The sequence below is a fragment of the Mastomys coucha genome, unplaced genomic scaffold (assembly GCF_008632895.1).
Source record: "Mastomys coucha isolate ucsf_1 unplaced genomic scaffold, UCSF_Mcou_1 pScaffold6, whole genome shotgun sequence".
Lineage (NCBI taxonomy): Eukaryota > Metazoa > Chordata > Mammalia > Rodentia > Muridae > Mastomys > Mastomys coucha.
In genome coordinates, this window is record NW_022196912.1 from 42,399,681 (window position 1) to 42,413,208 (window position 13,528).

The 13,528-nt window shown below is 40.7% G+C and overlaps 1 long non-coding RNA gene across 1 annotated transcript; it reads right to left on the bottom strand.

The window, feature by feature from the left end:
• Window positions 1–509: 509 nt before the first annotated feature.
• LOC116080068 lies at window positions 510–3,291 on the bottom strand. Its single transcript, XR_004114302.1, has 3 exons — window positions 3,161–3,291; window positions 2,333–2,720; window positions 510–715 (listed from the first exon to the last, which is right to left on the bottom strand). It is a non-coding gene; the product is annotated as an uncharacterized LOC116080068 (long non-coding RNA).
• Between the last annotated feature and the right edge of the window lie 10,237 nt (window positions 3,292–13,528).

The window sequence follows — 13,528 nt, forward strand, 5'->3', positions numbered from 1 at the left end:
CAACAAAAAGATGCTTCCTCGACAAAGGTTGAAGGCTATCCTTACCTGTGGGTTTAAGTACCAATGTTCATAGATTGTTCTTTGGAATTATGCTGCTTTAGTAAAGTAGTGGTTGTACATTCTCCTCCAGTAACCATGACTTCACTAGTCTTAAGTAGTTAGCCAGGTTTCCAGTACCAGGCACAGTCTCCCTGTTCTTATGCAGGTCTTAGGTCCAATTAGAGAGCTGTTGTTAACAGACACTACGGAACACTTAGGATTACTGTGCCATCACAGTGTTAATGTGGTTCATAGGTGGCACAGCTGGGGAGTGCTGTTGGTTGTCTTTCTCCTTTGGAAGTTTGCATGACATTTTCTGATACTATGAATGCTAGTCCTAGGGAAGAGGTTTTCAGGATAGTTCTAGTTCAGGGGTCTTTAAACATTGTTTCTAAAGTACATGGTGTTTTTTTAGAAACAGGGACTTACCTTCCACTTTGGGGAGTAACTGAAATATAAAATATGCAAAATACCAATTTATAACTTTTATTTTGCCAATTGATCCTCCCAGAATGCTTTCGTTGCATTACATAAACTTTTGGCCACCAAATCATAGGTGCAATCATATGATGATCTGAGCAAATTAGACCACAAGTAAATGTCTGATTACCATCTTGATTCCATAGTGAAGTTAAGGCACCCACAAATAATTACACTTCCAGCAGGATGTTGTAATCTACAGAACAAGGAAGATAAGAATCTATTAAGATATAGGTATATAGATATTGATAGTATAGAGAGAAATTACTAGTTTGTCAAGGAGATGATTATTTCCTGAGATGAGTTTTTAATTAATGGAGAAATATTAATGTGTGTCTATATAGCTGTGTGTTTGTGTTTCTGTCTGTGTGTTTCTGCATGCTTATATCTCTATCTCTGTATGTATCTGTGTGTGTCTATGCATGCTTCTCTCTGTGTGTGTGTATATATATATGCATATGTGTGTGTTCGTCTGTGTCTGTGCATATCTGTGTGCCTGTGCATATCTGTGTGCCTGTGCATACCTCTGTTTCTGTGTGTGTCTATGTGTGTCACTCTCTGTGCTTTTATACATGTGTATCTGTGTGTTTCTGTATATCTGTCTGTGTATGTGTGCCCACTGACAACTATCAGCTTATAAACATTTAGGCATGATCAGCATTATTTTAATTTTTACCTATTTTAAATCTATGTCATCAACAGAACCATAAAACAAGTCCTCATTTGTGAAGTTAGCCTATGTTCATGGTATAGATGTTCTCAACTTGGCTTATTTAACACTTCCATGTGATACTGTTTAATGTGGAATTGGGAAAAGAAATACAGTAAGTCACACAATGTGTGCTATTTTCATCATGAAACACATCAGATGTAATGTAAGGATCCCAGACAGAAGTGGATTCTAGGAAAATAATTGGAGAGTGAGTGTTAAGTATTTATTACCTTTGTTGCTAATATGATTTATTTAACTGCAGCTGAACATGTTGCTAAATATATTACAAACATATTTAATTATCATCATTTTTTAAATGACGGCCCTTGACATCTGGCTTGCAGAATGGCTGAGAATTTAACCATGGCCTCTTGTAAGGCATTTGCAGCTGATGTAAAGCTTCATGTCTTCACAATTCATATGCCTGGCATTCCTTCTTTACTCAAAAGAGTAAAAGCAAAAGCTAGACACTTGCCCTTCATATTTTACTGAAGAGCTGGGTTGATTAGGAATGGATCCCCTGATTCTCTGAGCCATTTTGCTTGTCCCACTCTGTCTTTTGACATCTGACTCCTTCTTAGATGATTAAGCAAACTTATAGTTTGATATTTCAGCATTTAGGAATAATGTCTACATCTATTTCCACATCTGTGGTTCAGTTATATGCTGGAAAGAGCTTATCCTTCTTGTAGCTGAGAAAATGTAGAGGTATTTTCTCAACTGTCCTGTCCAAGTGAAAGATACAGAGATGACACTAAATTCACAAGTTCTGAGATCCAAAAAAGGTTTCAAATTTTAGTGTACACATATGCCGTGGTGAGGCTGAAAGAGAATCATAGGATGAACATCATATGAGAGAAGTGCATGGTGATTTAAATACTGATTAGCAGTTATTACTACTAAGCAAACACTGTGCAAATTGTAAAATGCTAGTTTGTCATAGATGCTTTTCTCTGTTTATAAAACTCCCAAGAGTATGGTGATTTCTCATAGCATTTAAGAGTGAGATTATCTGTGTGGAGAATTAGGAAAGGAAAAACCTCTCGGAATTTAGGCAGTCTGGAACCCTCCCTTTTATTTTTTAATGTTCTTTTTACTTACCCACTCTCAGCTACTATATTCCTCCTGCTGTGACTTGGTGACCATTGCTCTTGTTCTTTAGTGTGAATTGGAGAATTTTTCTATTACTTTGCTTTGCTGAGTACAGTGAGACACAAGCTCATGGGTTAAACCTTCTTGTAGGTCCTCTGTCAGTCTGAAGTTAGGTCACCCAATGGTGGGTTCTCTGAGCAATGCCTACATCCTGTAGCTGTTTCTTTCACAGGAGGCCGTGGGTGGGCAGATCAGGCTTCAAGTCCTTGGAAACAGCTGAAGATCTGGAGGAGTGTGGCATCCATCCATGTTGTCTGGCTTCAGAACTGCCCACTGACACCAGAGCAACTTAGGTATTTTTACCCAGAAGGATTTGATCTTGTTGACCCTGTGTTTGCTATTAGGTACAAAAATACATACTAATTACTTAGGGTTTTGTCTCTTGATTTTCCTAATGGTTGAAGATGGAGCAGAAGCATTCAGAACTCCAAGCATTTATGAACATTGTTATAATCACATGACATAACACTTGTGTGCCTCAGGCTAAGCATGTGACAATTCTTTGGCACTCAAAAATGCCCCATTCTTCTCTTAAAGGAAAATCTTTTTCCAGTGCTCATTTGTGTAGTTAATGAGGATTTTATGCCAGCCACTAGACATAAAAGATGAAACAAACAAATCTGTAAACACAGAGAGATTACCACAGATGTAAATTTTCTTTCCTGAGGGTGGAGTCATTATCCTCAGATCCCTGTTGGCAACTCCTCTGGGTAAAATCTAATTGTGGTAGCAAACATGTTAGAGGAATGGTAGGGTGGGCTGGCAAAAAGCTTTTACCTTCGATTCCTGGGTTAGAATTCTAACTCAGACACTCATTTGCTGTGTGATGCTGTACAAGTTTGGTCTCCATGAGCTCCCATGTTCTCTGCTGTAATCAGGACTATGGCTAAAGGTTATCTCTTGGCCTCTTGGGTTTCCTAGGAGTCAAGAACATCCAGTGAGAGACAGCTGTGACATCTGTAAAGCATGACTGTACTTTAGCCCCTATGATTGTCCCACCCTGTACTTTAACATGGTTCACTTGGGTGTGGGCCAGCAGACACATGGCAGCATTGCTGTCTGAGAGTTGCTTGAGCATTTCTGGGTATGTGGAACAAACTATTTTCAAGAGTTTCACTGAAGTCCCCAACAATGAGTGAACATGTAATTTGGTCACAGGGAATTGAATGGCAGATTCTCTCTGTAAGAACCTGGCCTTCATCCACAAGGAAGCCATGACACACCCTGTCCCTGTCTTCCTAAGTGAATGAAGAGTTCAGACAATCTAGGGGTGATATGGCTGGGAAAATGTAGAACAAAGCCTCACGACCTCTCCTGTCCTCTAGGTCTAGCCACAAAAACTTCCCTTTTGTTCTTGTCTTCATGCTCATGCACTACGATGGTCTTCCCTCTAAAAAGGAAGTGATCCCACCTAGACATTCATAATGTAGATATGTGATTCCAGTCATTCTACTCCATTGTGTTGAGTGACTACAACACTGAATCAGTGATAATTGTGGCTTAGGGTTTTTATTGCTTTGACAAAACACAATGACTGAAAAAAGCAAGTTGTGGGGGAAAGGGTTCATTTGGCTTACACTTCCACATCACTGTTTATCACCTAAGGAACTCAGAATGGGAACTCAAACAGGGCAGGAACCTGGCTGCAGAAGCTGATGCAGAGGCCATAGAGGGTGCTACTTACTGGCTTGCTTAACATTGCTTGCTCAGCCTGATTTCTTATGGACTCTAAAACCACCAGCCCAGGTGTGGTACCACCCACAATTGGCTGGGCCCTCTCCCATTGACCACTAATTGAGAAAATGTATTACAGCTGGATCTCATGGAGGCATTTCCTCAATTGAGGCTCCTTCCTCTCTGACGACTCTAACTTGTGTCAGGTTGACACACAAAATCAGTTAGTACAAAGTATGAAGGTATGAAGGTAGCAACAAAAATGACTGTTTTTTTCTTTTTCATTATTGTGGTGGTTTGAATGAGAATGGCCACTACAGGCTTGTATTGGATACTTTATCATCTTGGAATGGCACTACTTGAGAGAGATTATGAGGTATGACCTTGTTGGAGGAAGTGTGGCACTGGGGGCAGGCTTTGAGGTTTCAAAGACCTAAGCCAAGCCCAGTCTCTCTTCCTGCAGCCCGTGGATCCAGATGTAGAACTTTTATCTACTTCTTCAACCTAAAGTCTGTTTGTGTGCTAGCATCCTCTCCATCATGATAATGGACTAATCATCTGATGCTGTAAACCAGCCCCAATTAAATGACTTCCTTTTTAAAAGTTGCTGTAATTATAGTGTCTCTGCCCAACAATAAAGCACTAAGACAATTATCAGCATTCTAAGTAATGTCAGGAATAGAATACATCTTTCTCTGCAATAGGATTTTATTAATCCAAGTTCTAAGCAATTGCTCTCTCTCTCTCTCTCTCCCTCTCTCTCTCTCTCTCTCACTCTCTCTCAATGTGCAATGTAATATGTCACCTACAAATTAGCACAGTTTTAGAATGCACTTAGATTATCATTCTGTTTGTAGCCATAATAAAATATCTTAGTGAAACAACTGAAGGGAAGAAGAGATTTTGCCTCAGGCTTTTTGAGGGTTAGATCCACAGTTTCATAGTGCTGTGTGCTTAGACAGAAGAGCACATTGACAGGAGTTCTACATGTGGAGGTTCTTCTAGTGGGGAAAGGAAGCAGATGGAGCCACACAGGAGTGGACCAAGACAAGAAGTGTTCCCCGAAAGGGCATGTCTCATAGGAGGTACTTTTTCCAAACAGGTCTACATTTCACAATCCTACTGCCTCCTAGAATTTATTTGAATTTTTCATCTGTCAATAGATTAGGCCATTGATTTGAGTCAAGGTAACTGTTTCTTCATCTAGTCAAGTTGGCAGTAAAGACTAACATCTTGATACTAAAATAGTTTTACTAAATAATAAAGACAGCGGCACACAGTATCCACTAGAATGCTCCTTGGAACTTATTTTGGAATAAATTCTCAGTGGGATGGAGCTGGGTCCTCACTTCCTCTACTGCTTGGATCATCCTTTCTTGTGACCCACAGACTCACTTTAACCCCAGCTCCCCTGCTGGCCACGTGAAGAATGTGCTTTGTGAAGTCTAAAACAGTAGTGGGCTGCAAGCTTCAAGGCCTGTTGTTGTCACTCATCAGTGCAAACTCATCATGCAACTCATTCACAAATCCAGAAACTGTATGCAACAAGAGAGATTTTCCTGATGCTGCAACTAACTAGCCTTGTGGTTTGAATGTGTTGTGCTCGTCATGGGCTCACTGGTTTGGACACATTGCTCTCCAGCTAATGATGCTCTTTGGAAAGGTTGTGAAACTTTCCCTTTTACTCTCAGCTTCCTAAATGTGGATGCAACATGATCAGCTACTTTGGCTTCCTGAAGTCTCACTTTTTTCTGCCTTGATAGACCATATCCCCTCAAGATGTAAGCTATAATAAAGTCCCTCCATTAAAAAGCTGCATCTCATCATGCGTTCTTGGTTACAACAACAAGAACGGTAGCTAATACAGCTAACAAGTGTTAGTTTGAAATACTCTGATGAACAAACCAAGAGAGTGGTGACCATAACTGAATACCAACAGATGAGGTTGCTGTGGAGGGGAAGTGTGTATTAAGAAACGACCTACTCCAGGTCTTTGACATAGTAAGTATCTTGAGCCCATCTGCCTCATAATCTGCCTGCATACTTATGGAAAACAGGGGCCAGGACTGAGGTTCCCCATGACAGAGTAGGGGAGGATTTCTCTCAAACGTGATTGGTCAGGTAGTTGTGTGGGGGAATAAAGTTAGGAAGGGAAAAAAGGAAAGGAGAGGAGGGGGAGGGAGGGAAGGAGGGAAGGAAGGAGGAGAAATACAAGAGGCCACAGGTGGAAAATTGCCTTTCCCCTGCCCAATTCCATCTGCAGCCTCTGAACCTTAGAAGCTAGTCCCTAGATCCTTAAAAATGTTAGTGGCTGTAGTCAGAAGCATTGAGAATTGTATCTACCATGGACTAGTCTCTCAATAGCAGCAAGTATGTACCTAATACCCACCCCTACGCCCACAAGAAGAACACTTGCTGTCTCCTTGACAAGTCAGCATGTACAAGTAATTCCAGCACTTCTTTAATAAAGTTTGTTCTTATGCAAATTAATTTATGCAAGCAGTATGGCTTACACATTCACATATATTATATTTATTAAATGAAAATATTTAAATAGTAACTAGCTAAGCATTTTTTAGCTTCCATTTAATTTAAGTATGCTTAAACCACGAGGGTTTGTCGGAAGGACCTTACATTTCTACACAACTTTGAAAGATCTACATAGCCTTTTCAAGCTCAACTTCCTTCATAATTATATCACAACAGAATACATGTACATTAAAACTTCACATGCAACAAAACCAGAGTCTCTTAATGTGCTTTTAAGATTTTTTCTTTTGCCGGGCGGTGGTGGCGCACGCCTTTAATCCCAGCACTTGGGAGGCAGAGGCAGGCGGATTTTCGAGGCCAGCCTGGTCTACAGAGTGAGTTCCAGGACAGCCAGGGCTATACAGAGAAACCCTGTCTCGAAAACACCAAAAAAAAAATAAAATAAAATAAATAAAAAAAAAATAAAAAAAAAAATAAAAAAAAGAAAGAAAGAAAAGAAAAAAAAAGAAAGAAAAAAAAGATTTTTCTTTTGCTTATTACAGTTTTACAATAATGTTTTACCCTAGAAAATGATTCTGTAGGTGTGTGTTTTGTGTGTATAGTTTATGTAGTTACATGTGCATGTGATATGTTCATGATGTCCATGTTTGTTTGATGTGTGTGATGGAGAAGCTCTGTGTATCTGTGTTGAGTTCATATTAGGTACATGTGGTATTTAAGTGTTTGTGTGTGGTCTGTGTATATCTACATGTGTGTTGTTTGTATATGTCTGCATGTTTGTGGTCTGTGTATTTCTACATGTGTGTGGCCTGTATTTTTCTGCACAAGTGTATTCTGTATATTTCTGTATGTCTGAGATTGGTGTATGTCTGCGATATGTATAGAGTATGTGACATTTAATGTCCAGGTCTGAATTTTCACTTTTACCTTCCATGTGCCCAGCATGGAGCTTATTCACTTTACATAGGCAAATTTTTGAAAGAGACACATACCAGATGTTTTCCAGAATCTCTTCAGTCACAAGTCCAGCTGGAATGGGGCACTCATGCTGTATGATAGGGCTTCTGTGCAGTGAGGGAGGTGGTCCCCTAGTGAAGCTGGGGAAAGAGAAGGACTTGGTGGCTTCTCTACAGGAGCTTCAGGGTCAGCCAGCCCTGCCCCATTTGCAATGTACCTCCAGCAGCCCCGAGGTAGGGGAGCTGTGTCCTGGCTCAGCAGCCTGATTGGTGGGCTGTGTAAATGAGCAGAAACCAATTTCTGCTTCTGGAAACCAAGATGCATGGCTAGTAGATCCTCCCCAGTTCCACAGAGATATTCTGCTGCTGTATTTGGTTACCTTTTAAATGGCTTTAAACTGCACAGTTTTACAAGGGGGGAAATTGGCTTTATTTAAAAAAACTCTTGCTTAATATTCCTTTAAAAATTTTGAGTTCTCAGATGGGTCCTATAAATATAGCAATACATTTAACTATTTTAGTGATAAGAAAAAAACATGTGTAAAAAAAGAGAAGAGGGTCACTTTCAGTTGTGTAAAATATATACATATAACAAACAGGGTTACGTGACCATGTTAGCATTAGATGGGCCAAGTACAAACCTCATTTCAATAACCAAACCACTTATGTGTGGTGGTTTTTTTTTTTTTTTGCTTTGCTTTGTTTTGTTTTGATGATTACAGAGAGATCTGGAAATGTTGATGTGTAGACTTTCGCCTGGCTAGGCAGCTGTGGTCAGTGGTCCCGGATCCATGACCCTCATGCTTGCTATACGACTTGCCCTTCCTTCTGTCTAGGCTTTGGTTACCTATGTGTTTACCTATGCCATAGGGAAAGGCCTAGGCTTCTGCCTGCAGTGAGCAGAGCAGGAGAGCACTGCCCCTCTGTTCGATGATAAACAGACACCCAGTTTCACTTTTGCGTAAGGTAACTGCTGCGTCAGGATGAAAACTGAAGCCCACATTGAGGGAGAGGCAGTCTTTCCATTTCTCTGGCCTCAGTACACATGGGGTGGCCCTAGAGCACTATACTGCTTTTTAAACCTTCTTATTTTTTCTTTTTGTTTCATAGCCTGTTACTTTATTTTTAAATTTAAATATATTTTAACTGACAACATCATAGAAGGCTGTGCACTTTAGTGGGTGATATCCTATGCCAAGTGTGCTTTGTGTCATTTGCACCTGGTTTCAAAGTCTTGTCTCCTCAAACATTATTTGGCTACAGCAAGAGCTTCCAAATCCTTCTCCTGGAGTTTTGAAGTGCATAGCCTGTTGTCATTATGGTCACCCATTGTGCTTGCTCCCACTTAATTGTAACAGCACCTATGTTGAAGGGAGGGGGAATGGGATAAGTAGCCACTTCTGAACCAACCAGGAAACAGTGAGAGATGAATGCAGACAATGTTCATTCTGTGTGAGACTCTGGCTGGTAGAACTGTGCTGCCTACATTCTGGGCAGGTCTATCCACAACAGTTAAATCTCTCAGGAAACGCCCAAAGATGTTCCTCCTATGTAATTCTAAATCCAATCTAGTTGATACTGAGAATTGACCAACTTCTCCTCATCCCTTTCTTTCTTATCCTCCACAACCTCTTTTGAGTAATACTCTACTTTAAAATCCTAGGTATGAGCAACATTTTTAGCATCTAGATTCACATTTGAGGGTATCATCTTTGAAGGGAGAGAAGGAGGGAGGGAGGGGAAAGGAAGGAAGGAGAGAAAGAAATGGAAGTGCTGCAGCTTATGTGTTGATTGATATGAAAGAAAATGCCTTAGGCAGGGCAGGCTGGGGCGAACACCACGTGAATATTTAATCACAAGATCTCTAGGAAAACACTGCCACTACAACCATATATTTTTCTCTGGCAGGGATGAGATCAGAGCTATAGAATCAGGGGGGAGAAATTTGTATGTTTCTCTGCTCTCTTCCTTGTACACAGTAAGCCTGTGGTTCCAATTACCAGTAACTCTGTGGTGTCATAGCTAGCACACAAAAACCACCTCTGTTTTGGATTCAATATAGGTAAACATATGTAGTGCAAAGATTGAAGAGATTGAATCCATGGGATCCTGAGACAAGTATCTATTTTCCTTCAGTTCTGGGTTCAAATATTTTGTCATAGGAAATCTGGTTCACATTTTATACCTGCCCATACTGCAGATTGATTTCAGTTGGGGACATGCTTAGCTTAGAAATATTGTTAGGACCTCAGTCAGACAAGGTAAAATTCTAAACATAGGTACCCCAAGTTTCTGGTTTTTGTTTTAAAAAAAAAGTTGAGGTGTCTGAGCCACTTAGCCATGTGATAAGTAACAGAAGGGCAGATGGAGACACTTAGGCAGGCATTGTTAAAGACCTGTCTTCCAATGTTCAACCTGCCACAGGCAGCATTAAGGGTGGCTGCATAATTTACTGCTTATTAAAATTTTCAAATAACAAATTCATTCATATTTAACCTTAAGGCTCTTACTCCCTGATTTGGAGTCTTAAGGTAACCAGAATAAAAAGGAGACACACTTTGCTTTGTGTCTAAACTCCTTCTCTCCTCCATGGAAGCAGGATTGGGGTAAGGAGTCATTTTTCTCCCTCAGGAATGCACTGTGGGTTCTTACTGGCTTTCAGTCACGGCTGGGGCAGAGCTGGCCATTCTCAGCTCTAAGTTCCTGTGGATTAAATTTTTCTTAATTAGTGGTGTGTGTGTGTGTGTGTGTGTGTGTGTGTGTGTGTGTGTGTTCATGCTTGTTCAGGTCCACAAGTATGTGGGGTGACACGTGCCCATGTGTGCATTTATGTATAGAGGTCACAAGTCAAGGTCAGGTGACATTCCCTAGGAACCTTCCACTTTTTCCCCCCCGACTGAGAAAAGATTTCTTACTGGCCCAGAATTCACCCTGTAGGCGAGACTGCCAGGTTAGGGAATCCCCGGGATCTATCTGACTCTATCTTCCATTGCAATCATTTGCCACTGTGCCTGACAGTTTGACCTGGATTCTGGGGATTAAAATCAGATCCCCATCAATGTGCAGCAAATTTCTCGCCAGCCACTTACACTTATCCTTAACCTTTTGAACAGTCCCTGCTTTGACCAGGGCTTACTGCTAAAAGGGCTTCCTTCTTAGGTCAAGGCTGCAAACAGGTAATGTATGGATATAGACATAAATGTTTAGAAGGCAGTTTAATTATCCTATAGGCTTGTGGCCTCTTTATGCATAGGACCTGGCATATACCCTGGCAGAAAGAAGTACTTTAAATCACAAATACCTTGAAGAAAGGAATCAGCTCCCATTCTACCACAGACGGGTGTTTATTTTCCCCTTTTATAAAATAACATTCATTATGCATAAGTCTATTCATTTTTAAAGTTAGTATTCCTGACATGGTCATTATTGAGTTTTAGGTATGCGTGAATTTTACAGATAACTGGCTCTGGTTTATGGCTTTTGAATAAGGTTATAATTCTGGGGTTGTGGTTTGGGGTCATTTTCCTTTTATTTCTTCCAATAAAGGAGGCTTTCAAGTCTATAGGGAGCTATCGCTTTGACTAATCTGCAAGGCCAGTTCTGGGCTTTTTGCTCTAACAAGAGCCTTAAAAACAAGGGCCCGACTGAGGGTGATAGCGTCTCCTCAGAGGAGGGAGGCATGTTCTGATCTTTGAAAAGACTCTGCCCTAGTCTCCTCTGAATTTTCTCTATATCTATTACATTGTTTCCCATTAATCTGTATCATCAACTGTCAATTACTTGCAGAGTTGAGGATTTGAAAGTGGAAAAGGGCGGGCCCTGAGTACACAGGGAGCTTCCCAAGGCAGAGTGTGACCACATTCAGTCACTTTAGCTATTCCATTGCACCTCAGGAGATCAGGCCACAACCTGTTCTAAGTTACTGTACGATGTGCAAAACAGAGATTTCCAAGACACCAAGTGACTTCACCTGGCAGAACACAGTTTGCTTCATTCTGACTGGAAGTGCCCATGCTGCCATGCTGCAATTATAGCACAACTTGTTTGTGACAGAGAGAAGCCAGAAGTTGCCGCACAATGGACCATCATGCACAGACTGATGAGCCTTTTCTCCATGGGAGTCAGATATTATCGCTGAGGAGTTTAATCAGAATAAATCAGCAACACTTGAGCCTATAGAACTGTATCAGGAGAAACAGGTACTAGAGTCATCAAACACTCTAAATTCCCTCACCTATACCAAATAAAGCCAAAGATGTCTTAAGGTTAAAACTCATCAGGCCTTCTGGTGCCAAGTATCAGGAGCCAGAAGTGACAACCAGGACTTTGGCTCAGCAGAGCCCCTGCTGTTTTAGGAGATTCATTAATACTTATGATCAGTCATTGGATCCAGTGATCTTGTATCCTGACTCAGCCTTAGCCATCTCTGCCCCGTCCTCACACACTACATCTCCAATATCTCTTTGATGAAATTGTTAATGTCTTGTCTAAATACCTGGAGGGTTTCTCCTGCATCAGCTCTGCCCTCAGATCCTTAACTCTGGAGCCTGTTTAAGTCCTTTTAGCCATTCTAGAACCAATAAATCATCCTGTGACATATGACAAGTGATCAAGAAATGATACTAGAAAAAAATGCACTAAAAGAAGCTGTGGTTGCCACACCACCAGGTCAAGTCAGAGGGACTTCTTTAACTGTAGCTAAGGAACCCATGTAACTTATAGTTTGTTACTAGATTTGTAGCTTGTTATTCCAGGATCTCTGACATTGGCAAGCGACACAAACACACTCTGACACCATGTGCTCAGGAAACCTGAGGAATGTATAGTGCTTACTTGCCGCCTTCCATTAACATCAGCATTGTATACATTATGAAGACTGCTGATACTATCAGGAAAGACAATAAAATGGCTTAAACAGGAAGGATGGATTTAGTTCCTATAGTCAGCCAAGTACCCAATTCCAGTCCATGAAGAGGTTTGAAGTTCAGAGAGTGGAAACAGTTGCATGCCCCATTCCTGGTTTAGTCATGAAACTTGTTGGCTATTCTCTTCTGCCGGGGACTGTGAAGTTTTGGAGGCCCATTGTGAATAATGTATTCATTTATTTATTTATGTTCAGTTGTGTGCATGCAGGTGCACATGGCAGTCAGAGTTCAAGCTTGGTGTCATTCTACAGTTGTTTTCAATCTTGTTTTGGAGACAAGATCTTTGCTGAGACCCGAGTCTCATCAATTAGACAAGACTGGCTGGTTTGTGTACCTGTAGGCACACAAGTATTCATAGATAGATAGATAGATAGATAGATAGATAGATAGATAGATAGATAGATAGGATTCATCATGAGTGTCTGAAACTCTTTGGTTCTTATTGGAATTATAAATTCTTGCTTGGCTTTTTACATGGGTACTGGGGATCAAACTCTGGTCCTTAGTATGCACAGCAAGCACTTTTCAGGCAGTCATCACCCAGTCTCTGGTTTTCTTTATACAACTGTAAGTCCTTTCAGCCCAATCTCTGCTCATGCAGATCGGTAGTAGACAGCATATATAGTAGTGAGATATATATATATATATATATATATATATATATATATATATATTCTACCACTGATCTGCATGATATATGGCATTCTGGATTCCAAATAGCCTGTATGCAAGCTCTTATCCATATGCTTGAATAAGTTTCATTTAACCTAGCTATTTCTCATTAATACACTTGAAGTAATTAGGCCAGTGTATATCAGGATTCTCTTGGTTGGGTTAACTGAGAAAGACCCTCTGTAAATTTGGGTGGTACTGTTCCCTAGAATGGAGTCCTATACTGTATAAAAGGAAGAAATGTGGCTGAGAAGAGCTTTCTCTCCTCCCCCTGTCTTTCTCTGTCTTTGTCTCTGTCAGTCTCTGTCAGTCTCTGTCTCTGTCTCTCTCTGTCTCTCTGTCTCTCTCTGTCTCTCTCTGTCTCTGTCTGTCTCTGTCTCTGTCTCTGTCTCTCTCTGTCTCTCTCTGTCTCTCTCTGTCTCTCTCTC